At 44.5% G+C, this 26,431-nt stretch overlaps 1 protein-coding gene and 1 long non-coding RNA gene across 4 annotated transcripts in view; one reads left to right on the forward strand and one right to left on the reverse strand.

The window, feature by feature from the left end:
• Positions 1-4,093: 4,093 nt before the first annotated feature.
• LOC102167846 (uncharacterized) lies at positions 4,094-21,706 on the reverse strand. Of its 2 annotated transcripts, XR_308347.4 has the most exons (3): positions 21,550-21,706; positions 12,772-13,068; positions 4,094-5,759 (listed from the first exon to the last, which is right to left on the reverse strand). It is a non-coding gene; the product is annotated as an uncharacterized LOC102167846 (long non-coding RNA). The 2 variants fall into 2 exon arrangements; XR_014830812.1 differs by lacking the exon at positions 12,772-13,068.
• A 521-nt stretch (positions 21,707-22,227) lies between these two features.
• BASP1 (brain abundant membrane attached signal protein 1) overlaps positions 22,228-26,431 on the forward strand; it is a 57,010-nt gene continuing 52,806 nt past the window's right edge. The window contains exon 1 of one of the 2 annotated variants that reach the window (XM_085001741.1): positions 22,228-22,467. The gene's annotated coding sequence lies outside the window, so the exon portion shown is untranslated. Of the gene's footprint in view, positions 22,468-23,064; positions 23,281-26,431 lie in introns of those variants that run through there. The other variant, XM_003483806.5, reaches the window with a different exon arrangement.

Genomic DNA, 26,431 nt, shown 5'->3' on the forward strand with positions numbered 1-26,431 from the left:
GATGTGGCTCGGATCTCGCGTTGCTATGGCTCTGGTGTAGGCCGGTGGCTACAGCTCCGATAAGACCCCTAGACTGAGAACCTCCATATGCCGAGGGAACAGCTCCAGAAAAGGCAAAAAGACAAGAACAAAACAAAACAAAAAAACTCGAGATATTGCAGAGATTCCCAGGTTTCGAGATTTGACAAGCCAAAAAGGAAAGAGTTTTATGGAGGACTTAGGAGTTCCTGTTGCACAGTGGAAACGAATCCTACTGGGAACCATGAGGTTGCGGGTTCGATCCCTGGCCTCGTTCAGTGGGTTAAGGATCTGGTGTTGCCGTGAGCTGTGGTGTAGGTTGCAGGTGCAGCTTGAATCCTGCGTTGCTGTGGCTGTGGCATAGGCTGGTGGCTACAGCTCCGATTAGACCCCTAGGAACCTCCATATGCTGTAGGTGCAGCCCTAAAAACACAAAATGAATAAATATATAAATGGAGGATTTTAAAAAAGATTGCTAATTAAAAAAAAGTCCCCAACCAATAGCATTAAAAGTAATCATTAAACAACTACTATCCACATTAGTTCACAAAAGAGAGAACAATTAAATATAAAAGATAAGACAATTAAAGAAAGCCATTTCTTGCCAGGGAAAATGTGTTGTTTTTTTTTTCTGAACTTTTTTAAAATTTTAAATGATTTTTATTTTTTCCATTATAGCTGCAGCATATGGAAGTTCCCAGACTGGGGGTCGAACTGGAGCTGCAACTGCAGGCCCACATCACAGCCGCAGCAACACCAGATCCAAGCCCCATCTGTGACCTATTCCAAAGCTGTGGCAACACCTTAAACAACTAATGGAGGCCGCATCCTCATGACACCATGCGGCGCTCTTAACCCACTGAGCCATAATGGAAACTCTGAAAATGTGTTTTTTTTGTTGTTGTTGTTGCTGTTGTTGTTGTTGTTGCTATTTCTTGGGCCGCTCCTGAGGCATATTGAGGATCCCAGGCTAGGGGTCGAATCGGAGCTGTAGCCACCGGCCTACGCCAGAGCCACAGCAACTCGGGATCCGAGCCGCTTCTGCAACCTACACCACAGCTCACGGCAACGCCGGATCGTTAACCCACTGAGCAAGGGCAGGGACCGAACCCGCAACCTCATGGTTCCTAGTCGGATTCGTTAACCACTGCGCCACGACGGGAACTCCTGAAAATGTGTTTTATATATATGTTTTGTACACACACACACACAGAGTTGCTCTTCTTTGTCTTTCATTTCACCATGGAACAGAGGAAAGTTCATCCTGAACTGGCAGCTGTTTGGGGACTGGCTTTTGGGGATGCTGTGGGAATTTTGCCCCTGAACTTTGACACTCTCTGGCGTGGTTTGGAGAGCTCCTCTGCCACGTGATTTTGTTGAAACTGGGACACAGGCTCTACCACCATAAGGAGAGATGAACTGTGAGGGAGAGCGTTTGAGCCCTGCGGCTCCAGAACTTGCTCCCTGCTGGTCTCTGTCGTGTGTGGAGGGCACAGGAGAAAGTCAGCCCTCCCAGAACCTTGGGCTCACAGGACCCAGAGAGACAGGCTGGTGAATCCTCCCAGGTTAGTGCAGAACCACAGGAAGCATCCCAGACAGACGGACTATGCTCACGTGGGTCCAAGGCACCCCTAAAGAACAAGGCAGTCCTACCCTCCGAGCTCTCACTCTCAGAAAGGAAATCAGCGATCTAGAGCCAGAGTGGGCCTAGAATCCCATGGTTGAATTTCCCCCTATCACGGAGTCACTAAAGCACCGGAAAGAGGCAAAAAGACAAGCACAGGTTCACTAACATGCTCTCTGGAGAGGCTGGTGCTGCCCCTCCATGTGCCACCACCCAACACTGGGACCTTGAACATGGACCACCTCTAGCTGGTGGGTGGCTGGACCGGGGTCCCCGACACTTAACCCCACCCCTGAGATGCATCCTTCACCTACTGGTACCCCTTTGAGCCAAAGAAAAAGCAACATCAGACGCCTTTCTTGAGAGCCTTTTTCTGCTGGTCTTAGATCAGTTATTTTATATTTAAGTGTTCTATTAACCATGCTCATTCTGTATATCCTGTCTCTAAGGCCCTTCTTTTACAAATACTTGTTAGATTTTTTTTTTTCGAATTTAATTCTCCTTTCACATGTACTGTTCCAGATGGGCCGCAATCTCCTAATATCCCATTGACATTGAACATTTACACAATGTATGCATTCGCCTCATCTCGGTGCTTTCTGAAAGTCTATGCTCTGCATACTCTTACCCATATTTTTATTGGCTGTGTGTCTTTCTCTTTGCCTTGTCTTATGTTCCCAACCTTCGAATTAGTTGCATATTTCAACTCCTTAGCTCAGTTTGCTGGTTTTGATGATGTCTCATAATGCCCCCTCCCACCGCCCCATCCTAATCCCTGAAACATGTAACTCTGTTCCCTTATTTGGAAAAAGGGACTTGCAGATATGATAAAGTCAGGGGTCTTCAGGTAGGGAGATTGTCTAGGATTATTTCAGGGTGTCTAAATCCAATGACAAGGGTTCTTATAAAAGACACCCATGGGGGTTCCTGTTGTAGCTCAGTGGGTTAAGAACCTGACAGAAGGCTCAGTGGAAACGAATCTGCCTAGTATCCATGAAGATGAGGGTTCGATCCCTGACCTTGCTCAGTGGGTTAAGGATCCGGCATTGCTGTGAACTGTGATGTAGGTCGAAGATGTGGCTCTGATGCTGCAGGTGTGGCCCAAAAGGACATGCATGGGAGACCCACGAAGAAGGTGATGTGAAGAGAGAGTGGAGGCTGAAGGGCTGCGGCCACAGGCCAGGGAATGCAGGCAGCTCCCAGAGGCTGGAAGAGACAAGGAAAAGATTCTTCACTGGAGCCGCCAATGTGGCCAACACCTTGACTTTGGACCTCTGGCCTCCAGAACTGGGAGAGATCACCTTGCTGTGGTTTTAAGCCACTATTTGTTCAGGATGCCACAGAAAACTTCGAGAGCCCCCAGTGTTTTAAGACCATGTCCAACACGTCTCCTCTACAGTGCTTATTCATAATTCCCACGTTTAACACCTTTCCCAGCTCTCCACATTTTACTGCACCTTTTAGTTCCTGAATCTCAGTCATTTGTGTATTCTTTCATTTTTTATTTTATTTTTTTGCTTTTTAATGGCTGCTCCTATGGCATATGGAAGTTCCCAAGGTTGGGGTCCAAGCGGAGCTGCAGCTGCCAGCCTACACCACAGCCATGGCAACACTAGATCCTAGCTGCCTCTGTGAACTATGCCAATGCCTGATCCTTAACCCACTGACCCAGGCCAGGGATTGGATCAAACCTGTATCCTCGTGGAGTTATGTCGGGTTCGTAATCCAGTAAGCCACCATGGAAAGTCCCATTTTTGTATTGTAATCATTACTTATTTTGTGTATCCATTTATGAGCTGTGTCTAGAGTTTTCTACCAGTCAACAAAAGATAAGTTGGTTTATAGTCTAATCCACAAATTTGGGAACAAAAGCCTGGAAAATTTGTAGAGTTGAATGGTTTGGCATCTCAGAAGGAAATATGTGTCATGAAAAGGCATTTCTGAGCAATTACACTGATTACACTCTTGCAGTATTTAGTGTGTGGTTTGGAGCTACATTCATTGGGTAGGAATCCAGCTTTACCATTGGATGGTGGGCAAGTTATTTAGCTTCTCGGGGTCTTGATTTCCTCATCAGTGAAATGGGTATGGTAACAGAGAATTTGGTGAGGATTAAATGAGGTAATATGTGTAAATTTCTTAGAAGACCGGTAGGGGCATATGCTGAGGGTGCAGAACTGTTAACTAGTATTCATGCATTTATACCTTAAACATCCAGTTAGGGTGAAAGTACCTTAAAAACAGGGAAAGCCTGAGTTTTCATAACCTGATGTTATTCCTTAGGCCTAAGAGTGTCAAGAAAATGCTTCTAGGTACATAACTCTAGGTGACCCTGAAAATAAGGTTTAAGCAGAAGATACTTGCCTAGGGACAAACAAGGAATGATACAGTCATAAAGTTAGTGGCATTATTGTGCTTTAGGCTGTTGATTGTTGTATTTACCAGGCAGTGTCATGACAAATGCCCTCCTTTATTAAACCAGTCAGGTCTCTTTTCTTGATCCTTTGCTGTGTTTCTCAAATTTATTCCATCATTTCAATTCAAGGGCTAATAGATTAATCTCATTTAGCTCATTACGGTTTCATGCTGTGCTATTGTAAATATTTATGGCCCCCATACTCGTAGGATGAAGTAGTTTCCCTCCAGCAGAATTCTGGCACAGCCTTCTGCAAAGTCCCCAAGGCTCATGGAACTCCCATGTCTACAGCAGTGGCTTCAAAGCTCTTTTGACCCTGCATACAATCCGTAGAGAAAAAAAAAAATTAAGGTGTCCTCTAAATAATACACACATGCAATTTATACTAATCATAGGTGATAAAACACACAACAGCAAAAAGTTTTCAAAGATGAGTTTAAGCAGAAATAGAAAGTGTTTTTAGATGTCTTGTGAATTATGGCGCTCGATCTTGCCATTAGCTGTCCCCTCGAGGCACGTTTCACATTTAGGGTGGGGTTCTTCTTGAATAACAGTGCGTGCAAATCCTCATGACAATGCAGCTTCCTGCTCACTTAAAACTTTTTGTCCAGCTTATTGTCAGAGGTGACTTGATTACTCTTAGTTTTACCTCATGCTGAGTACAGGTGGGTCTGCCCTGCTATTTGCCTGTGGCTTGTCTGTGCTTGCTTTATTAGTACGGTATTCAGTATGCTGTTTCTTTCTAGGAATTTGTTTAAAACATGTGTCCTTTTTTTTTTTTTTCTTTTTAGGGCCATACCCATGGCATATGGAGGTTCCCTTCCCAGGCTAGAGGTCGAATCAGAGCTACAGCTGCTGGCCTACATCACAACCACAGCAATGCTGGAACCCCCACCCATTGAGCAAGGCCAGGGATTGAACCCGCATCCTCATGGATCCTAGTCTGGTTTGTTAACCACTGAGCCACGACAGGAACTCCGGTCTCCCTTAATTCTTGTTACACATTTTCTTAAAACTTGGTGCTCCTTGATTGCCCTTTTGTAATTAAACAGGGGTCTTGAAAGCGATTTGCAAGCTCTCTGTGGACAGAACTGTGGGTGAGCAGGCTTCACAATGGTGTCAAACTAAAATTTTGGCTAACTGGCCTTTTCATGAGGGAACTCTCTCTCCAATGACGTCGCCAATCTCCTATGGGGTGGGTGGGGTTTTCTGGCTGCAGGAATGTACAGGCACCAAGTTCTGGGAATGTTTCTGGCATCGGGTTGTGGGAGTGGGCTGGGTGTTCCACTATCGTTAGGCCAACACTCAGGTGATTCCCCCACTTTCAGGCCTGTGTCTCTTGGGATCAGTTTCTCTAGAGTAAGTTTCTAGCCAAGGCTGGAGGCAGGGAGCCTGGAGGTGGTTGCTTCTGTTGATCAATCAACCCCTGTTCTGCCTCTTGGCCTTTGGATATCTCCCACCTTGAAGTCCTGGATCTTTGAAGGTCCTGTAGGGAAGCTAGCTTTCCAAGCCTTCTGGACAGAATTGCAGTTTAAGCCATTTTCCTTCTCATTAAATGGACCAGTGGAAGAAGTATTGTTGGGAATGGTCTGACAGGGTGAAATCTGTGATGCTTGATCTGGGTTGAAAGAACCAGCAGGAACTGCAGGTCAGAATCTACATGATTCAGGAAGTTGGCTGTTAACAGGCACACACTGAAAGCTGTATTAGGAACAGAAATGTCACCAATTTGAAAGCAGATGTGTATTCTTTTTTTTTTTTTTTGTCTTTTTGCCATTTCTTGGGCTGCTCCTGCGGCATATGGAGGTTCCCAGGCTAGGGGTCAAATCAGAGCTGTAGCCGCCGGCCTACACCAGAGCCACAGCAACGTGGGATCCAAGCCGCTTCTGTGACCTACACCACAGCTTACGGCAATGCTGGATCGTTAACCCACTGAGCAAGGCCAGGGATCGAACCTGCAACCTCATGGTTCCTAGTTGGATTCATTAACCACTGTGCCACGACGGGAACTCCAACAGACGTGTATTCTTTGGAACGCTAGAATGCATTCTCGCAGAAACATCAAGGAGATCTAAAAATAATTTAGGAGTTCCCATCGTGGCGCAGTGGTTAACGAATCCGACTAGGAACCATGAGGTTGTGGGTTTGGTCCCTGCCCTTGCTCAGTGGGTTAACGATCCAGCGTTGCCATGAGCTGTGGTGTAGGTTGCAGACTCGGCTCGGATCCCGCGTTGCTGTGGCTCTGGCATAGGCCAGTGGCTACAGCTCCGATTCGACCCCTAGCCTGGGAACCTCCATACGCCGCGGGAGCAGCCCAAAGAAATAGCAGAAAGACAAAAAATAAAAATAAAAATAATTTAAATTTGGTACCACACAGACTCTGCTTTGTTACTGCCCTAGGACCAGTAGGGGAGTATGTACTTTCCTTTCCTGGTTGCCAAGAACATATGTGAAGAGAAGAAAAGTATGTAATGAAATGGAATTTTATTTATTTATTATTATTATTATTTTTTTCTTTTAGGGCTGCCCCTGCACAAAGGGAAATTCCCAGGCTAGGAGTCTAATCAGAGCTACAGCTGCCAGCCTACGCCACAGCCACAGCAACACGGGATCTGAGCCACGTCTGCCACCTACACCACAGCTCACTGCAATGCCGGATCCTTAACCCACTGAGCAAGGCCAGGGATTGAACCTGAAACCTCATAGTTCCTAGTCGGATTCAGTTCCGTTGTGCCACATTGGAAACGCCCTAGAATGGAATTTTAAAATCAGAATATCAAAAGTAACTTATTCTCGCTGGATTTACTTAGCAGCCAAAGAGATGTGTACCTTCTGAATGACCGAGGCTGTAAAGGCAGAGTGGCTGAGTCAGGGAAATTAACACTAGTTGTTCAATAAGTATTCTCGAGTAGGTATATCTTCATGGATAGCACGTAATCACCCACACCTTCTATCACGCTACAGGTAGAGATGTCTTGGTCTCTTTATTGGGCTCTGCTTCTCATTTTAAACCTCTTAATGATGCTGACATCTTCTAATACAAGTTAAATAAAGCCTAAGTGTGTCTATATCATGCCCATGAGAGGTAAAAATGAATGAATGAATGAAAATGATCAAGGATACTAATGACATTTATCCATTGCTTAACATACCCCATATAGGGGGTTAAGCATTTTATAGGTGGCTGTTCATGTACTCTTACAACCTAAAATATTGAATCAGTCAATTTAAATTAAGTTTTGCTGCAATAAAAAATAGTCTCCAGCTCTCAGACCACACACATTGATTGTTTTACTCACACCACATGTCCATTGTGGGGTTGAGTGACTAGGGACCCAGAAGGTAGGGCAGCATTTAGGTGGATTTTGGTTTCTCAGGTGGTCGACTATGAATGGGTTCTTAAAACTTCAATTCAGAAGTGACACCTGTCACTTCTCCATTCAATGGCCAATGCGATTCACATGGTCACTCCTGACCTCCATGTATCAGGAAGCTTTTTTATTTATTTGTGTGTTTTTTAAGTTTTATTGCAGTATAGTTGATTTACAACGAGGGAGGTTTTATTCTACTTCCTGGAAATGCATCCTTTTTTTTTTTTTTTTTTTTTTTTTAGGGTTCATGGAGATTCCCAGGCCAGGGCTCCAATTGGAGCTGTAGCCCCTGGCCTACAGCACAGCCACAGCAACGCGGGATCCGAGCCTCATCTGTGACCTACACTACACCTCACAGCAATGCCGGATCCTTAATTGACTGAGCAAGGCCAGGGATGGAACGTGCAACCTCATGGTTCCTAGTTGGATTCGTTTCCGCTGCGCCAGGATGGGAACTTGCGGAGACACATCTTGAATCACATGGCCGAGCCGAACATCAGAGAGTGGGGAAGTCCTCCAACAGGGACAGTAGCAAATGTTTTGAGTAATCCAACCCCCCACAGACAAAACAAAATCAGCAAAGCCAAACCAAAACACAACACAGAGGGCCCTGATAATGCAGAAATGTTAGACACAAACCCTGTCTGCCACTTTTTTTCTTTCTTTTTATGTCGCACGATAATACAGAAATGTTAGACACAAACCCTGTCTGCCACTTTTTTTCTTTCTTTTTATGTCGCACTTGTGGCATATGGAAGTTCCAGGGCTAGGGGATGAATTGGAGCTGCAGCTGTAGGCTTATGTCACAGCCACGGCAGCACCGGTTCTAAGCCTCATCTGTGACCTATGCTGCAGCTTGCAGCAACGCCAGATCTTTAACCCACTGAGTGAGGCCAGGGATTGAACCAGTATCCTTATGGATACTATGTTGGGTTCTTCGACTAGTATCCATGAGGACATGGGTTTGATCCCTGGCCTTGCTCAGTAGGTTAAGTATCTGGCATTGCCGTGAACTGCGGTGTAGGTGGCATATGCAGCTCAGATCTGGCATTGCTGTGGCTGTGGCGTAGGCTGGCAGCTGCAGCTCTGATTCAGTCCCTAGCCTAGTCCTTATGCCGAGGGTGCAGCCTTAAAAAAAAAAAAACCAGGAGTTCCCATCGTGGTGCAGTGGTTAATGAATCCGACTGGGAACCATGAGGTTGCGGGTTCGGTCCCTGCCCTTGCTCAGTGGGTTAACGATCCGGCACTGCCGTGAGCTGTGGTGAAGGTTGCAGACGCAGCTCGGATCCCGAGTTGCTGTGGCTCTGGCGTAGACCAGCCGCTACAGCTCTGATTCAACCCCTAGCCTGGGAACCTCCATATGCTGCGCGAGTGGCCCAAGAAATAGCAAAAAGACAAAAAAAAAAAAAAAAAAAAAAAGTAGCATAAAAAAAACCCCCCCAAAAACAAAAAGACTATGTTGGGTTCCTAGCCTTCTGAGCCACAACAAGAACTCTCCTTTTTTAAAAAGAGAAAGAATTAATTTTCACCTGTATGTCATTATTCTAGGAGGTAGTTGGGAAAGAAAAATGAAATGTTAAGGTAATATCTATGAGGAATAACACCAAGAGATTTATTTATAGAAGGGCCAATCTAGTGTTATTTCTACAAATTAAATTCAGGTTCAAAAATCTAGATTTCAGAGGGCTTCAGTGGTCTCCAAGAGGATTCTGTTTCACTCTGGGGATTCTTTAGTGTTTTATATTCACCCTGTGATGCTGAAACTTGACAAATGTGAGAAATAGCTGAAGTGGTAAATGTTACTGCTTTAAGGGGAAATAATTTAAGAGGAAATAAGTTCACATCACTAGAAGAGTATCTTAAACTCGGGTACCTAGCCAGTCTTTGCCTTTTATTTCCTTTTTCATGGTTGCCCAAAGTCTTGTCTGTCAAGTAAATACTTGTCAAGGCAAGTATATACATACACACCCCCACACGAGAAATTGTTTTCTAGTTTATTAGAATGTTCACTTAAAAAGTCACCACTTCTCTGTGTTTTGCATGTCTCACTCTAGAAATTAACCAGGTGACAGTGTTTTCTTGATACTAGCCTGCCACCTTGTGGTCATTTGGAAAACCAAACTTGGCAAAACAAATGTTCTGCAGTAATTTTCCTTCAATAACCATTTGGGGGTGGTGGTGGAGCTAATTGTGTTCCTTTTATCAACTGGGTCAGAATCCACTTATCTACCTCCAGAAAACATTTACTTATTTATTTATTTATCTTTTGAGGACTGCACCTGCGGCATATGGAGGTTCCTACACCGGAGCCACAGCAACGCCAGATTCAAGCCGCGTCTGTGACTTACACCACAGCTCACGGCAGTGCCAAATCCTTAACCCACTGAGCGAGGGCAGAGATCGAACCCGCAACCTCATGGTTCCTAGTGGGATTCGTTTCCGCTGTGCCACAACAGGAACTTCCAGAAAACATTTATTAACAATAGCATATTTTAAGGAAATTGGGTTGCAATGATTAATACTTATGCTTAATTGGTGAGCCAAGAAATTTTCTGTACAAAAAGCAATTTTTAAGGGATGAGCATTGAGAAAAATTCAACCTTATGCCTGTTAAAGGAGGCCCCCATAATTTTGTTCTTTTATAAATGCTTCCTGTTTCACCCCCTCTGCCCCCCCCCCCCCCCCGATGTGTGCCACACAATGTGCTGGGCACTCAGCTTAAGACTGTTAATGAAATGGACTAGAATCTCTGCCCTCCTGCAGTGTATGTTTTAAAGTATAGAGACCTGCATACATAGGTTACAGTCTGGAAATCTGACCCCCTAATGTTCTCCCAGCGTGTATGTCCATCGTCCCTACCACTGTTCCTGCTCTGTGTGAGCAAAATATCGCTGCTCAGGTAGAGGTCAGCTCTTTTTCATTCTCTGGATTCAAATGCCTCTGCCCTCTTACGGACTCAAGGGCGTCTCATCTGTAATTCCCCTTCTCTCCCCTACATGCTCAGTCTTCCTCCCTCTTGCGCATTTCCTTCATACCTACACAGGCTCCAATAGCTGCCATTAATCTTTCCTTAACCCCCAATTCTCTCCAGCTAATGCTGTGTTTCTCTGCTTCCCGTCACAATAAAACTTCTCAATGTTTTGTTTTTATTCCTCGTGCCCACAAGAATCTAAGCCACCTAGTTTATGGTTGAATTCTCAGCTTCTTGTAGAGTTTCTGGCACTTAGTAGGTATTCAGGTATTTGATAAAGGTTTAGTTTGCATATGAATTTATATTGCAAGACCTCCTGGTCTCTGAGTAATCTGGTATTCGGAAAACAGCAGTAGAAAAGGCATTAAATTGATAAGAACCATGCTCAGCACTTGGGAAGATGCTTTAACCTTACAGCCTCCCCATTTGTAAAATGAGAGAATGGAGTTTATTGGAGATGACAATTACATAGCAGCCTTGGGGTAAGATCTAATTGGCAGTGGCATCTTGGGTATAGTATTTCAAAGAATTTTTTGGCAAGAGGAGAATGCTGTGACTGACCGATTGATTGATCAGCAATGCCCACCTGGATGTGGGAGGGGGGGCTGGCCATGCATTCCTAGGTCACATGGTTTCCTTCAACTCTAAATGTAAAGTGATTTAAAAAGACAGATTCTCAAAACGTTGTTGCTTTAACTGCATTTTAGATTTGAACTAGACTTAAACCTTTGAACACTTCTCAACATTTAATGATAGAATAAGAATTCAACTCAGGAGTTCCTGTCGTGGCTCAGTGGTTAACGAATTCTACTAGGAACCATGAGGTTGCAGGTTTGATCCCTGGCCTTGCTCAGTGGGTTAAGGATCTGGCATTGCCATGAGCTGTGGTATAGGTCGCAGACGAAGCTTGGATCCTGCGTTGCTGTGGCTCTGGTGGAGGCCGGCATCTACAGCTCGGATTTAACCCCTAGCCTGGGAACCTCCATATGCCAAGGGAGCAGCCCTAGAAAAGGCAAAAAGACAAAAAAAAAAAGACAAAAAAAAAAAAAAAAAAAAGAATTCAGCTCAGACTCAAAATTATAAACTACAATCTCCAGGAATAAATCTAAGATGAATGAAAATGGATCTGCACCTATTTATTTAACCAGAGTTCATTTGATAGCCTATATCACGAAGGAAAAGCATTTGATTGTATATTTAAAATGTTCCTTTCAGAAAAATGTCCTGCACTGTCTGGTATATATTATGCCTATTATCGTATTTCCCTTTAAGCTGTGTTTTCTTCTCTTCTAGCTGGCTGACTTCCTTTTCCTCCATTTTGCTTCTTTATGAGGCGCTAGGTCCAGACTAGACTGACAAATATTTCAGGCTTCATTTCAATCACAGGGACAATAAACGTGAAATTAATGAGATTAAGATAAAATGAACCTCAGAAGTCAGTGTAAGCCCCTTTTAATGGAAATCAGGATTCAATGCAATTTTTCATCACCTTAGAGGTCGGTCAGTCATAAATGTTTTGAATGGATGCAAAACCATGGCCATGAAGATTTAAAAGAATATGCAGAGTTTATCTTAGTGAAAAGTCAAGCTAATACTTTTCTTAGCAGGAGGAGAATATTAATGATCTAGACCCGGATGGGAAAACTGTACCTCTTGTGTCAAAGCTGACCTGCCAATGTGTTTTTGTAAATAAAGTTTTATTGGAACACAGCCACACCCACTTGTCTCCTATGTGTGTGGTTGCTTTCTTGTGTAATGGCAGCATCCCAGTGGCAGACAGGAATCTCATGGCTTGCAAAACCTAAAATATTTACTATTTGGCCTTTTCTAGATTATAAGCTTCTCCATTAGATTGCATATTTTTGAAGGCAGAGATTCTAGTTCTAAACTTGGTTTTTAATTTCTCTTTAAAAACGTATCAGGGAGTTCCTGTTGTGACTCAGTGGGTTAAGAACCGGACTGGTATCCATGAGGTTATGGGTTCAATCCCTGGCCTTGCTCAGTGGGTTAAGGATCTGGCATTACTGCAAGCTGAGGCATAGGTTGTAGATGTGGTTTGGATCTGGCGTTGCCGTAGCTATGGTGCAGGCCGGGAGCTGCAGCTCCAATTCAACCCCTCACCTGGGAATTTCCATATGCCTCAGGCGTGGCCCTAAAAAAGAACAAACAAACAAACAAAAGTATCGGTCCCTTTGAGATGATCACAGCTTTAGGAAACATAGTATAAAATATAAACATGCAGTGAGCCATATTTCCCATCAGTACTTACATGTGTCCTAATTTAGTCCAACCCTCTTTTTCTTAGCCCTTAGCCTGTTTTTCTTATACCCTCTGCTTCTCCACCTTCAGCTGGTTCTTCAACATGACTCACCCAGAAGGGCACTCTGCATGGCCGGATGTCAGGGCCATTCCCTTCCAGCCTGAATCTGCTCCCAATGTTCCCAAGGTGACACTTGTGGCATCTTGAGGCCACCCAGCTTGATGGTAGGTAATCACGGCCCTCCTAAGTTTTCTTGGCCCAGGCTGCCTCTTCCATCCTCAGGTTTCCAGGCTCTGGAGCATTTTGCAAGCCCTTGAGCAGATTTTAAGCAACTGACAAGGAAATGTGGGGTGTCCATTGTCAGATTCCCATGGCATCCCTTCAGGCAGAAATGGGGCAACCTTCTACCTGGGCCAAAATAGAAGCAAAGGTTTTAAGTTTAAAAGAAGAAATGGAGAAGTTCCCATCATGGCTCAGCAGAAATGATTCTGGCCAGTATCCACGAGGATGCAGGTTAGATCCCTGGCCTTGCTCAGTGGGCCAGGAATCTGGCATTGCTGTGAGCTATGGCATAGGTTGAAGACATGGCTTGGATCTTGCATTGCTGTGGCTGTGGTGTAGGCTGACAGCTGTAGCTCCGATAAAACTCCTAGCCTGGGAACTTCCATATGCCATGGGTGTAGCCCTAAAAACCAAAAAGGTAAAAATTAAAAAATTAGAAAAAAATAAAAGAAGACATAGGAGACCTTAGAATACAGATATTTTCTTATTTTTCTGCCAACACAATACTTGAGAAGTCAATATTAATTTTTTTCCCTTTTTTTTTTTTTTTTAGGGCTGCACATGTAGCATATGGAAGTTCCCAAGTTCCCAGGCTAGGGGTCAAATCGGAGCTATAGCTACTGGCCTACACCACAGCCACAGCAACACCAGATCCAAGCTACATCTGCGAACTACACTACAATTTGTGGCAAGGCTGAATCCCTAACCCACTGACTGAGGCCAGGAATTGAACTTGCATCCTCATTGATACTAGTCAGATTCTTAACCCACTGAGCCACAACGGGAACTCTGAGAAGTCAAATTTTTTTTTTGGCCATGCCCAAGGTGTGCGGAAATTCTCCGTCCAGGGATCAAACCTGTGCCACAGCAGTGGCACGTTGGATTCTAAATTGCTAGGCCACCAGAGAACTTCAAGAGTCAATTTTTATGCTGCAGTGTTTGCTTGAAATTTACACCAAAATATCTGGCATTGAGTTAGAAGCTAAGGGAGAGGGGTAGAGAACTTGCCAGTGGCCACGCCTAAGTGCCCTAGCATCCTGGGCCCCAGGCTGAAAATTTCTGCCTGAGACCCAAGGGGAGAAACGACAGCATCAGAACCTGGAGGTGAAGATGGACACATATTTTAGATAGAACTTTCTTCTCTAGAGGACATTCTTGCTGTCCAAGAAGAGGACAGCACCCTGCTTCCTGCTTGTACCCTCCATCCTCATGAAAACATCTCTCTATGGGCTCAAACACAGAGTTGCTGCTGGTTTGGACCACATTATTTTTGCCCTTTTCAATAAAATGCTTTAGCAAAATTATTCTAAGATGGTTTCTGCAGCTTTCAGGTTGATATAATAAATGACCTCCTGAGTAAATTTCCATACCTCCAGTTAAAAATTGTTATTGAAAAATTGTCCTTCATGAAATTCAGTATCTTTTACTGAAAGGGATCTAGTGATACATTCTTCTTAAAGTTGATTGCTAGGAAGCATTGTCCTTTTTTTTTTTTTTTTTGCATTTCTTTTTTATTTTATTTTATTTTATTTTATTTTCCCACTGTACAGCAAGGGGGTCAGGTTATCCTTACATGTATACATTACAATTACATTATTTTTTCCCCACCCTTTGTTCTGTTGCAATATGAGCATCTAGACAAAGTTCTCAATGCTATTCAGCAGGATCTCCTTGTAAATCTATTCTAAATTGTGTCTGATAACCCCAAGCTCCCGATCCCTCCCACTTCCTCCCTCTCCCATCAGGCAGCCACAAGTCTCTTCTCCAAGTCCATGATTTTCTCTTCTGAGGAGATGTTCATTTGTGCTGGATATTAGATTCCAGTTATAAGTGATATCATATGGTATTTGTCTTTGTCTTTCTGGACACACTTGGAATGTATTCCTTCAGTGGAAAAATTAATAATCTATAATATTTTGATTTTTTTTCTCTTGGCTGCCAAGAAGCTTAGAGCTAAATCCTTTGTGCAAACATAGTGTCATACTTCAGCTTTTCTGTACTCCCCCACAGCCCCATCCTCCTATATTCAGTACTTAATTATTGTTATTTTATCCCTTCCTTAATGGTCCTACTGGTGGTATTATAAAATTAGCTTCTTCAGGACACATTTTTCTGAATGTGTTTTATGAATTGGCTAAGGCTTTAAATCCATTTTCTGATATAATATTTAGAACAACCCAATGAAGTTGGTAATTTTTCTACTTTCCCGATGAAAAGACTAAGGATAAAAGACAGGAAGGATTGTGTTAAAACCCATAAAGCTAGAAAGTGAAGGCAAAGTTAGGATTTGAAACCATTATCATCCAAAAAGTAAGCTTGTCAGCTTGACCACTGAGATGGACAGGCTCCCTTAGTCACACTCCAGTGGATTTCAACAGATGCCAAGGAGAATGCAAAGATGGAATCAATTTTCCCATTGAAAAAATGATAAAAAGATGAACAGTTAGAAGACCTTTATCCACAGAATTGATATTAATGCTTTCATAGGAGACTGAGAATGTTACACCAAACAAAATGCAAGCAGCAAATCAGCACTGAAAAAACAGAGTCTAATCTTGTTGGTAATTAAACATATGCAACCTCAAACCACTTTGCACCTGTGAAAAGTTGTTACATGTTTTGATGTTGGAACTGTGGGGAGACAGGTCTTTTGGTCGCACCAAATTTGTTTAATCTCACTGAGGGGCAAAAGCCATAAAAATCAGCAGAGCATTGACTGATAGATAGGTCCCATTTCTAGAAACTGAAACTGAGGAAATATTTTAAAACATGAGAATTTGGAGTTCCCCTCATGGCTCAGCAGAAACAAATCCGACTGGTATCCATGAGGATGCAGGTTCAGTAACTGGCCTCGCTTAGTGGGTTAAGGATTTGCTGAGAACTGTGGTGTAGGTTGAAGATGCAGCTCGGATCTGGCGTTGCTGTGGTGTAGGCCAGCAGCTACAGCTCCAAATTGGCCCCTAGCCTGGGAACTTCCATATGCTGTGGGTTCGGCCCTAAAAAGACAAGGAAAAGAGAGAGAGAGAGAGAGAATTATGTGTTCAAAGCCATCACTGCAGAATTATTAAGATAAAAAGCAGAAGGAGATAATTAGTCTTCAATAGAAGAGAAAATGCTTAAGTGATTTTGATTCAGCAACAATGCTGTGTGCTGGAGGTTCACTGATGTACTGAGGAAGACATAAACAAAAATGGTATATAAAAAATAGAACTTTGTGTTGATTACGGGTCCACTGATCAAAGCAAAAAGCAAGTTAATACGTGGATGGAGTAGAAAGAGCTAACTATGGACTAAAATCTTGTTCCGACAATCACCTAAAAAGCTGGGAGGTGGAGAGAAGGCTTTTGCTTTATTTATTTATTTATTTTAATTTTTTTTTTTTTTTTTTGTCTTTTTGTCTTTTTTGTTGTTGTTGTTGTTGTTGTTGTTGCTATTTCTTGGGCCGCTCCCGCGGCATATGGAGGTTCCCAGGCTAGGGGTCCAATCGGAGCTGTAGCCACCGGCCTACGCCAGAGCCACAGCAACACGGGATCCGAGCCGCGTCTGCAACCTACACCACAGCTCACGGCAACGCCGGATCGTTAACCCACTGAGCAAGGGCAGGGACCGACCCGCAACCTCATGGTTCCTAGTCGGATTCGTTAACCACTGCGCCACGACGGGAACTCCAGGCTTTTGCTTTAGAAGTGGGCTGGGAGGTCCCGATGTGGCTCAGCGGTAACAAACCCAACTGGTATGCATGAGGTTGCAGGTTTGATCCCTGGCCTTGCTCAGTGGGTTAAGGATCTGGCGTTGATTGTTGCTTTGAGCTGTGGTGCAGGCCGCAGACTCAGCTTGGATCCCACGTTGCTGTGGCTGTGGTGTAGGCTGACAGCTGCAGCTCTGATTTGACTCTTAGTCTGGGAGCTTCCATATGCCACAGGTGCGGCCCTAAAAAGACAAAAAAAAAAAAGAAGTGTAATGGATTAGGACACCCAAAAGTGACCTGGGCCAGCAGCCAAACGTGGAGTGGCAAGGCTGTGGCCACATTCTTCATCCAAAGTGAGCCACTAATTTAAAGGTGAAGAAGCCGAGATGTGAGAAGCAAAAGTACGGTGTTAAAATACAGAGTGTCAGGAGAGCTGATGAGAAAGCAGTTTCCAAGTAGTGATTTCTGAGCCCAAAACAGGTCTCTTGAGCAACGTACAAAATTATATATTCTGATTCTCAAAGTAATGGGTGGTCATTGCAAAAACATTCATTCAACATAGAACTTTATAACATGGTATTAGAAAGATGAGCAACCCTCTACCCCACCTCGGAAATGACACCAATTCCCAGCAGGAGCTACTATTAACAATTTGAGCTAAAATCCTGCAGTCATTTCCCATGCATTTATTTATAGCATAATATCAGGACACTAACATTCTGCTTATTGCTCAGCAACCTACTTTCGGCACCAGGGAAGTGGTTTTTGACATCTTTCCCTGGGTTTGATTTTGATCAGATGAATATTTTAATTATGTCAGTGAGCCAGTTTTTTTTTTTTTTTGTTCCAAGTCCTCCAGAAACACTGATGTTTTAACATGGGAACCATGATTTTCCTATTGCGCCCAGTACTTCGTCTCTTTACCAGGATGGGCCATTTCATTTTCACAGCTGGCATTTCGATCCCCTTAAAACTACTGACATAATAGTAGCTGATTTTTTTTTGCTGGGGCGGGGGTGGGGGTGGGGTGGGGGTGGGAGGAGGGGTGTTGGCTTATTTTTGGATATCCTCAACTATTTATGCCAGCTCTTTCCTTAATATATTTTAAGTCGGGCTCTCTCCTTTCTCACCATTTTACTTTTTTTCTTTGGGGAGAAATCATTCTTTCTGACATGGAGTTGAATTTGTCTGAGTAGGATATTCCTGGGCTGGAGAGGCAAGAAGGTTACAGCAGTCATTTGGGAGTCTCAGGAAGTTGATCCAAAGAGCAGAGTTAGGTTGATCTTGGGAATTTGACAGTATTTGCATTTGGAAAAGTGAAAGTGCAAGATACCATCCCTTAATTAATTTACAGCTAAAAATGTGCACCCTCTGCATTCTGTTTGGCAACTTGCTTTTGGGCAATTGATTTTGGGCACCATTTCTTGCATTGCAGTTAAAATAAAAATATTTTCACTACCAGGAGGGGCTGATTGGAGAGCAGAAGCAAGTGGTGACAAGAAATAGGGCAAGATTTAAGGTTCACACTATTTAATGTTGGAACCTCTGTAGTCTCATTTATGCAAAGGGAAGCCATGTGAAAAATGTCCTACAGCATTCTTTATGCCATTGTAAGGTAACTTGTTATTTGAAGGGTTTAACAGGTGATTATGGGGGAAGGGCAGCCAAAGAATTAAGGAGTATTTTCCCAGGACTAAGGTCGCTCTGTTCTAATCCCCTGTCCTGTGTCTGTAGAAACAGGTAGGCACTGCCTGAAAAAAGCCCTCACTGGTTAGTGAGGCAAACACACTTTGATCCCTGGTGTTATGTATTTTCTTAATAGAAAATGCTGGCAAGTAGAAAAAAATGCTTTGGGATTGAAAGGATAGGTGGGGAAATTCCTGTCTATGAAAGGGATATGAGAGCTATTCGGGTAGAATATACGATTGGTTTTTGCCCACCTTTCTCTTGGGCAAAAATGTTCCCAGCGGGCTGCCAAGGCCAGGTTGCTCCTTGCATTTCAAGTCCAATGCTTTGAGGTAAACACACAATTGCTCAGGTTTCCCAGCTATCCTTTTACAGGACATAAAGAGGAAAGTGAACTAGGGGACCCAGGTTAAGCTGTTTCTTCCAGTTACTTAGCGTGTAGTAACAGAGCAGGATTCAAAATCTCTGATGGTAACCTTTGCCATTGCTCTGGAATGACTGCCTAGTCAAAGAAGATGGCCAAGAGGAGCTTGGGGTGTGATGTGATGCAGCCCCTGCTAAGAGGAAAATCTCTTAAATCTTTGCACTCCCAAACCTGCTGCCTGCTGCAGTCACCCTGAACCATACACAGCAAGAGGCCAAGAAATCAGGTTTTAAGCCCAGATTTCTCAGCTCACCGTTACCGACATTTCAGGATGGATAATTGCCTGTTGTTAAGTCTGTTCTATGTGCGTTGCATGATGTTTAGCAGAGACCCTGGTCTTTACCAGTTAGAAAGATGCCAATAGCACTCCCCCGCCAACACACACTCCCTTCCCCCAAAGCCTCCAGATATTGCTACATGTCCTTGGAGCCAAAAATTGAAACAAAGTCCTTTCACTTGACTATGGAAAGGCTGAGGTTGTAATAATGAGGAGGAAGGGAAGAAAGGGAGAAAGATAAGATACACTGATTTCAGTATTTTCCTTTGATTGAAAATTACCAATATATTTAAGAAAGAAAAGCTAGCTACTTTCATATGTAATATTAGTTGGTTATCTGGCCTTTGGCTTGCCATTTGCAGAAGAGAGCTTGTGAACAAATTATAGCAATTCAATCTTCCACCAATACTGAGCTGTTGAGGTGAATTGATCAAATTCTCTACCTAGGTGTGGGAAGGTTTGCAGTAATTCAGCAGTCTTGAAACAGGAGCTGGTCAAAAAGATATCAAACAAAGGTGGCTGGGGTAACACTGGGGTGACGCTACTGTCACCACACATTTGCTTCATTCATGTTGGTTTACATGTTTTATTTGGGACTTTAATTCTCTTTTTGCTGTTTAGGAGGAAAGGAGGGGGAACTGGGAAGATGTTAAGCCTCAGGGAATGCTGTGAGAGGTACCAAGAGAGGAACCGTGGGTGAGATCTGGAGGTGAGATGAGTTCTGTATAATGATCTATCATACATGTCTCAATTGACAATAGATACGATTTGAAAAGCCGAACACACAGTGGAGTTTTTGTAAACCTACTAATTTAGGTGACAGTGAGTCCATTGCATTGCAAGCAAATTCTATGGCAAATCCTTTAGCAAAAATCAGTAGTCACTGAATCATTCATCTTTTTGATGAATATTTCCACAACGCGGGTAATGCTTCACTGAAGCAAACTGTGTAGGCAATTGGAAATGACATTGGAATTTGTTTTACAAGCCAGGAAGTCTATTTTTGTTATTAAAGAAATTATTTATTCCTTTTAGAGAGGAAAGCAATTTTTATTTTCATAAGTGTAATGTTGAAAGGTAATTAAATCTGCCATAAATTTAACATATTCCCAAGTTCATTAGTCTATAATCTAAACAGCTAGTGACATCCACAGTAATGGCAAAATTTCTCTAAACTCTCCAGCTTTAAATACTCTCATTAATTCCCATTAATTCCCTAAGCATATGTTTTTAAAAAGTTTCAAAAAGAACACACCTTAAAAATGTAAGATATTAGATGAATAACTAAAAATGAGACTAAAAGCATCACCAAATTGAATTTTATCTGGTAATATATTGGGATGTAATGCTTAGGGTACCATTTGATGCATGTCTGGAAAAGCTTCTATTATTAAGATCAATAGGACTATCAACCATTATTTCATTAAAGAATTCTTTTAAAAATCTTTAAAATAAACAAACAAATCTGATGGAGGACAAAACTGAGGAGACCCTTGGTCTCATTGGTGTCAGCTTTTGCCTCCCATTTCTCTGGTAATCAGTGATCTTTATTCCAATCACACCCTTGTTTTCTTCATCGTGAAAATTTAGCCAGGAGCACTGAAGATACCGAACATTAATTTTTATGGTTTTTTTAAAAAAAAAAAACTGGAAAAAGAGAAAAGATAACACCCAGAGACTTATCCTGCAAACACAATAGGGATGTACATTTACTAATTATTATGTGAATTTACATGCCTGGATCACAGGGCTAAAAACTGAACGCCAAATGAAATAACTATGCAGATACCTACAAGTGCATTCAGTACATGTTTTGAGCATAAAATTGCAAATGCTCATTTAGTTTAATAGGGTAAAAACATAGAGACTTGCTCACAACAAGTTAAAAAAAAATCTATAGCCCTGTAGTTTTCAACCTGGAGTGATTTTTGCCTGCCAGGGGACATTTGGTAATGTCTGGAGATATTTTGGTTGTCACAACTGGTGGTGGTGGTGGTGGTGTGTACATTACTGGTAGCTAGTGGGTGGGTAAAGGTTAATAATGATGCTGAACAGCCTACCCATCCAACAGAAAATTATCTGCGCAAAAACAGGAGGTTGAGAAACCTTATATCTAGCTTCATAGATAATGTACTGAACTGAGAGACATATGGAGCATATTAAATTATTGAACATTTATGTTCAAATAAATAAAATGCTTTGGAGGAAACACTGGTTGTAACTTGCTTCCCTGCTTATATTTACTCCTTTATTATTTCATTTAAGTGCCAAAAAGACACAAGAAAAAATGAAAAAGACAGCAAAATCCCCTTGCCCCTTTGACTTTAACATGTGCACATTTCCAGCTTGCCTGCCTTTGTCTAACTTGTGTGACCCTATAAACTGTAAATACGTGTGCGGCAGGGTAGCCTTGTTTCACTGCAAAACTTCTAGCCTAATTTGGGGTAAACCCTTAACATCTGGCTTAATTTAAATACAGTAATTAAGTTCTGGTAAGAATTTAATTCTTTTATTAATCGAAAATGGACTTACCTTTCCCCAGTTGAAGGCGGATGCACTTGCTTTTGGCGTCTGCCCCCATAAATATGCTTACATTTTGTCACCTCATTTTGAATAACATTTCTACCCTGGAATCCAAGCCCAGGTCAAGAGGGCAGAACCATCCAGGAAGAAAACTAGCAGCTCAATCGGTTTTTCTTTGCAGGGATGTAGGCAAGCGTGAAAACAATCCAGACACAGCCAGAGGGCGCCCAAATGCCGCAAATGAAAGTTCCAAAGGTTCAGATGGGTTTTGCAGAAGATAAAATGGGCTTTTGTCTAGTGAAAGAGCTACGTCGTAAGCGCTGTGGTGTTACAGACGATGTCATGTTATGTTTTTGCATTTGTTTCTTGCCTACAAATAAGCAGGGTGAGCATATCTCCCTACCCTAGTGATTATTTTGTATCCCGATGTTAAACAAAGTGGCAGCCCCCACCCCCACCCCCGGGACACCCGGACACAGCGTTCTTAGCCACGGTTTTGACCTGTGCATTTCTGAGCCGCACTGTGCCGGTGGCCACTCCTAACTCGGTCTTCCTGAGAACTGGTTGCCTCCATTAAAACAGAGACATCAAAAAACAGACGGTTTCTTCCCTGGGGCTCTTGTCTTCCCTCCTTCCTCTCCCAGATCCCGAAAGCATCCTCGCTGAACTTTAGCCCGCCCGGCCCGCTGGACTTTAGCGCCGCGCTTGCCCAAAGCCGCAGCCTTCCCGGCTCAGCCCAGTGAGTGCCGGAGTCGCCCGCCGAGCGCACTCGGTCCTTCGGGCGCCGCCCAAGCGCGTCTGCCGTTGGAGGCCACCCTCAACCCCGCGGACATCGGTCCTGATGGGCTGAGGGGAGCCACCAGGTCACCCCCAACCTCGGTGCCTGCCCAGATATAGGAATCTCAGCTGGACGTCCCGGGCGGCGGGGTAGGGATGCTGAGGAGGGGAGCAGGTGGCAGGGGGCGTCGTTCACCACCCTGGCGGCCCCTTGAGTCTGAGCGAAAGCCCCAGCACTTCTTAGCCAACCATTCCATACAGAGAGCGAGCGAGAGAGAGAGGGAGAGCGAGAGCAAGAGCGAAAGAGCCCACTGACATCTCCAGCACCGCGGGGGAGGGGAGGGGAGGCGAAAGGAGTGGGGGGCAAAGACCTGGAAAGGAGCGGAGCGGGGGTGGGGAGGGAGTGGGAAATCGGCATTCAGGGGTGGCGTAGAGTGGCAGGAGGGGCACAGAGATGGAGGGAAGGGGAGGGGGAAAGGGGAGCGCCAGCCGTTTGGATAGGGGAGATGGGGGGACCCGTGATGGAGGGAAGGAGACGTAGGGAGCGCAGGGGGCTGCAGGGGATTCGAAGGAAGGCAGGCGGGGCATCAGGACTGAGCGGAGTCGAGGGGAGGCGGGCGGGGCATCGGGATGGAGGGGAAGGGAGGGGAGCGAGGTGGGCGGAGTGAGCGGGAGGAGGGAGGCTGGGCGGATGGACGCGCGGGGGGAGGGCGCTGGGCAGGAAGGGGAGGGGGAGCGCGAGCGCGAGAAATGCAGAGGCTGCAGCGGCGGCGGCGGCGGCAGTAGCGGCAGCGGCGACGGTGGCGGCGGCAGCGCTCCAACTCGCTACTCGCTCCGGGCTCCGCCGTCGAGCCGGGGAGAGAGCCTCCGCTAGCAGCCAGGCACCCGGCTGGACGACGCCAGCGACCCGGGCCCCTTGGCGGTACCGCGTTCACCCAGGGGCGGCACAGGCACCCAGACCCGGTAAGGAGGCGCGCCCCGGTGGCCCCGCTGCCACCGCGGACCCGGGGTGACGGCCACCCGGGGGCCTCCGTTCCCCTACTGCACCCGCCCCACCCCCGAGGCCCTTTGTTCTCTCTCGGCGTCGCAGCCCCGGGTTGGGGGAAGCGGTGCGGGGCCCGATTAGAGCGCGCTGGATGTGGGGTCCCTTCTTGAAGGCTCCGTCGCACTTCGGGGATGTGGGGTGATGGGGGCCCCGAGGTGGGTGGCTTCAGCCACTCGCAGGGCGGGGGGGGGGATGGGGAGTTGGTGAGCCTGATAAATGGAGCTGGGGGTGGGGATGGGTAGTGGGAGGGAAGCAGCTAGTTAAGGAGGAAATTGCCGAATGTGAAACCCTTTAAACTAAGCCTCGAGTCCCGAAGAGACGTTTTGTGAAGCTGGAGAGAGAGTATCCTCATCGGTACAGTTCACGGCCGGGAAGAAAGCGCTTGGTGCGAGGGGCGCAGCAGCAAAAGATGGAGGGTGGGGGTGGGGTGTGGCGGGAGTAAGGGGGAGAAAAGAATACGGGGAATCTGGTGTGATCGGAAGCAAAGAGGTGGTTTTTTGGCTTAGCAAATGGGCTTCCTTGACCCATGGAACTCCTGAATCTTGGCTTGGGGTGGCCAAGGAATGCGAGGTTCACAGGACAACACGCTTCCAGAAGCACATCTGAGCAGACTAAAGCCCCAGCCTCGGACGTGGTTGAATTGCCTTGCCATTAACCTGTGGGCCACATCTGAGCATTTAATTTTTTCGAGTATTCGGTTCAGAGAATGCGCTGGGCGCCTCCTCTCGCGGTCCCGGCTGGGAGGGTGTGAGCTTGAACCTGACAGCGCGCGGCCTCTAACCGCCCAGCCCTGCTGTGAGAGAAGGTTTGGGGTTTAGCAGGTTTTGCCTAAAGCGCTAACACTGAAACCCGACCCCCGTCCCCAGCTCCCCCCTCTCGCCCAATCGTCCCCTCTCCTCCAAGAATAAAAATTGCAGAATCCCTGGATCCAAGCGCACACAATGCGTGGCTATAAACCGCATTCTTTTCATGAATATTCATCGAACACTTGGCCAGGCTCCTTATCTGCTTCCCTAGAGACATTTCCGTCTTGAAACGAACTCTGTGAACAGTCTTTGCTGAAATTTTCACCCTGCTGAAATTAGCATAGCGCATACGGGTGCATTTTTAGTACCTCGAACAGGATGGACACCACACCTCAGTCTGCCGTGAGGCCACTAGCACGTCCGTGGAGGGTTAAAATCAAACACTGGCATCGAGGTGGTCTTCCGGCTTTAAGGGTGTGGATCAACCTCCCGGGGATTACAACCGAGGCTAATAGATCCTCAGTACTGCGGGCAAAATGAATGAATCGGTGCTGTAATTACCTATTCCTTTGTCTTGGCCTCGCGCATGCGCTGGAGAGCAGGGTGTGGAGGGCCCCGGCAGCCCCATCTGATCCCTCCATCACCCACCCACCCACTCCCTTCCCAAGCCCTGGAACAAAGGCGTTTGCCCCAAAGGTTTCTTGAAACCCTTGGACCAAATGACAGTCCCCACCCCGCCCCGCCCCGTGTTGTGTGTATTTCTCCTTTTCCGGGCTATCTCATCTTTTGCTTTCTTAGTGATTTCAATTGATGAAAAAATAAGATTAGCCTTGATGATGAGGGCAAACTGTGGATTACATATTTTTGTAACCTAACCCTGCTCTGTTCCTTTCTGGTACTGTTCATTGTTCTTTTTCCTGTAACATATTGCACTGCGGTGATGGTGGCTCTTAATTTGCATCAATTAACCATTTGTCTGACAGATTTTTGCTGCTGGCCATTTGAATGCAGGACATCGGTCTCCAAGCCGGCAGTTGGTATTGGCCCCTAGTGCCACTACTTGGAAAAAATTAAGACATTTTGGCGTTTATATGAACAAGATGGCTTACAAAACCTAGAGCTGAGAAAATGGTTACCTTGTCAAGATCTCAACCCTGTCTTTTCTCTTGATTCCTAACCTCATTGTTTCATTCGGAATCCCAAAGACAAACTCCATGGAGATGGAAATCCACTGACAGCTGGGGCTACTGGGGTGAAAATGGTTAAGTTCTTAATTTTTACTAACCAAAAGGAAACATAAAAAGGATCTAAATGCTATATTTTCGCAATGGTACGTTATGCTTGAAAGAATTTTATGCTTTAGGTATTCTCAGTACACTCTGGTAAGACAACACGTGTCAGGAAAATGGAAATCATCCTTTTGTTCTTTTTAATGAAAAATTTGATATATCGATCTAGTTTAATATATCAGAGTCTTTACTTGGTAGGATAAAGACTTTGGTTACACTCTCCATAGTATTGAGTGGGTTTTTTTTTTTTTTTTTTTTTTTAATGGTTTAGAGGGCTAGATGTAGGTGTCCCCTCCCCTTTCCTTTAGGTTGTGTTTTTGAGGAACAGTGGTAATAGAGACCACATACAATAGCAAGTATATATCGATGTGCCTCCAATTCAGTGAGTCTTCAGTTATTGAGCAAGATAATTTTCACATTGGATTATAAATGATCAGTTACCTTATCCTTTTATCCAGCTAGCTTTTGGGCAAGCTTTAGCAGGTAGAGAAAATGAGTTGGGCCTTTTGCTAATGTGCGCCAACAGTGACTATACTACCAGGAGCATCATTGGTGATTCTTTCCTTAACTAGTGCTCTTGCTTTCATTGTGTGGGCAGAAGGGGACCTTTCCTTTCCCCAGACCACCCTGATTGGAACATCTAACTGGAATGGAAGAGTCTTATAGGCTTTGGTTCCCTATCTTTGGAGTCTTTATAGTCTTCCTAGATTTACTAGAATAAACCACATAATTGTCTAAGATGTGATGTATTCAGTCTCTTTAATTTCTGTCTTTTTTAAAAAAAATTTCACCTTAAGAACAACTTCAAGCCATTTTCACTCCATGGTCAAGATAAAGTGGCGAATGAAAAACTAAGGTTTAGAGGCAATTTGGTGACTGTAAAATGGATGTCTGTAATAGTCACTGTAGTTTTATAGAAAACTACAAAATCCCAAACCATTTTGAAAGCAATGAAATTGCTATGTGTATACACACACATAATTTATATATCTATATCTATATCTATATCTATCTATCTATATATATATATATAT

This window comes from Sus scrofa, chromosome 16 (assembly GCF_054392235.1).
Source record: "Sus scrofa isolate SSC_HxYL_T2T_F1_AM1 chromosome 16, Sscrofa_HxYL_maternal_Yorkshire_Landrace_v2.0, whole genome shotgun sequence".
NCBI classification, from domain to species: domain Eukaryota; kingdom Metazoa; phylum Chordata; class Mammalia; order Artiodactyla; family Suidae; genus Sus; species Sus scrofa.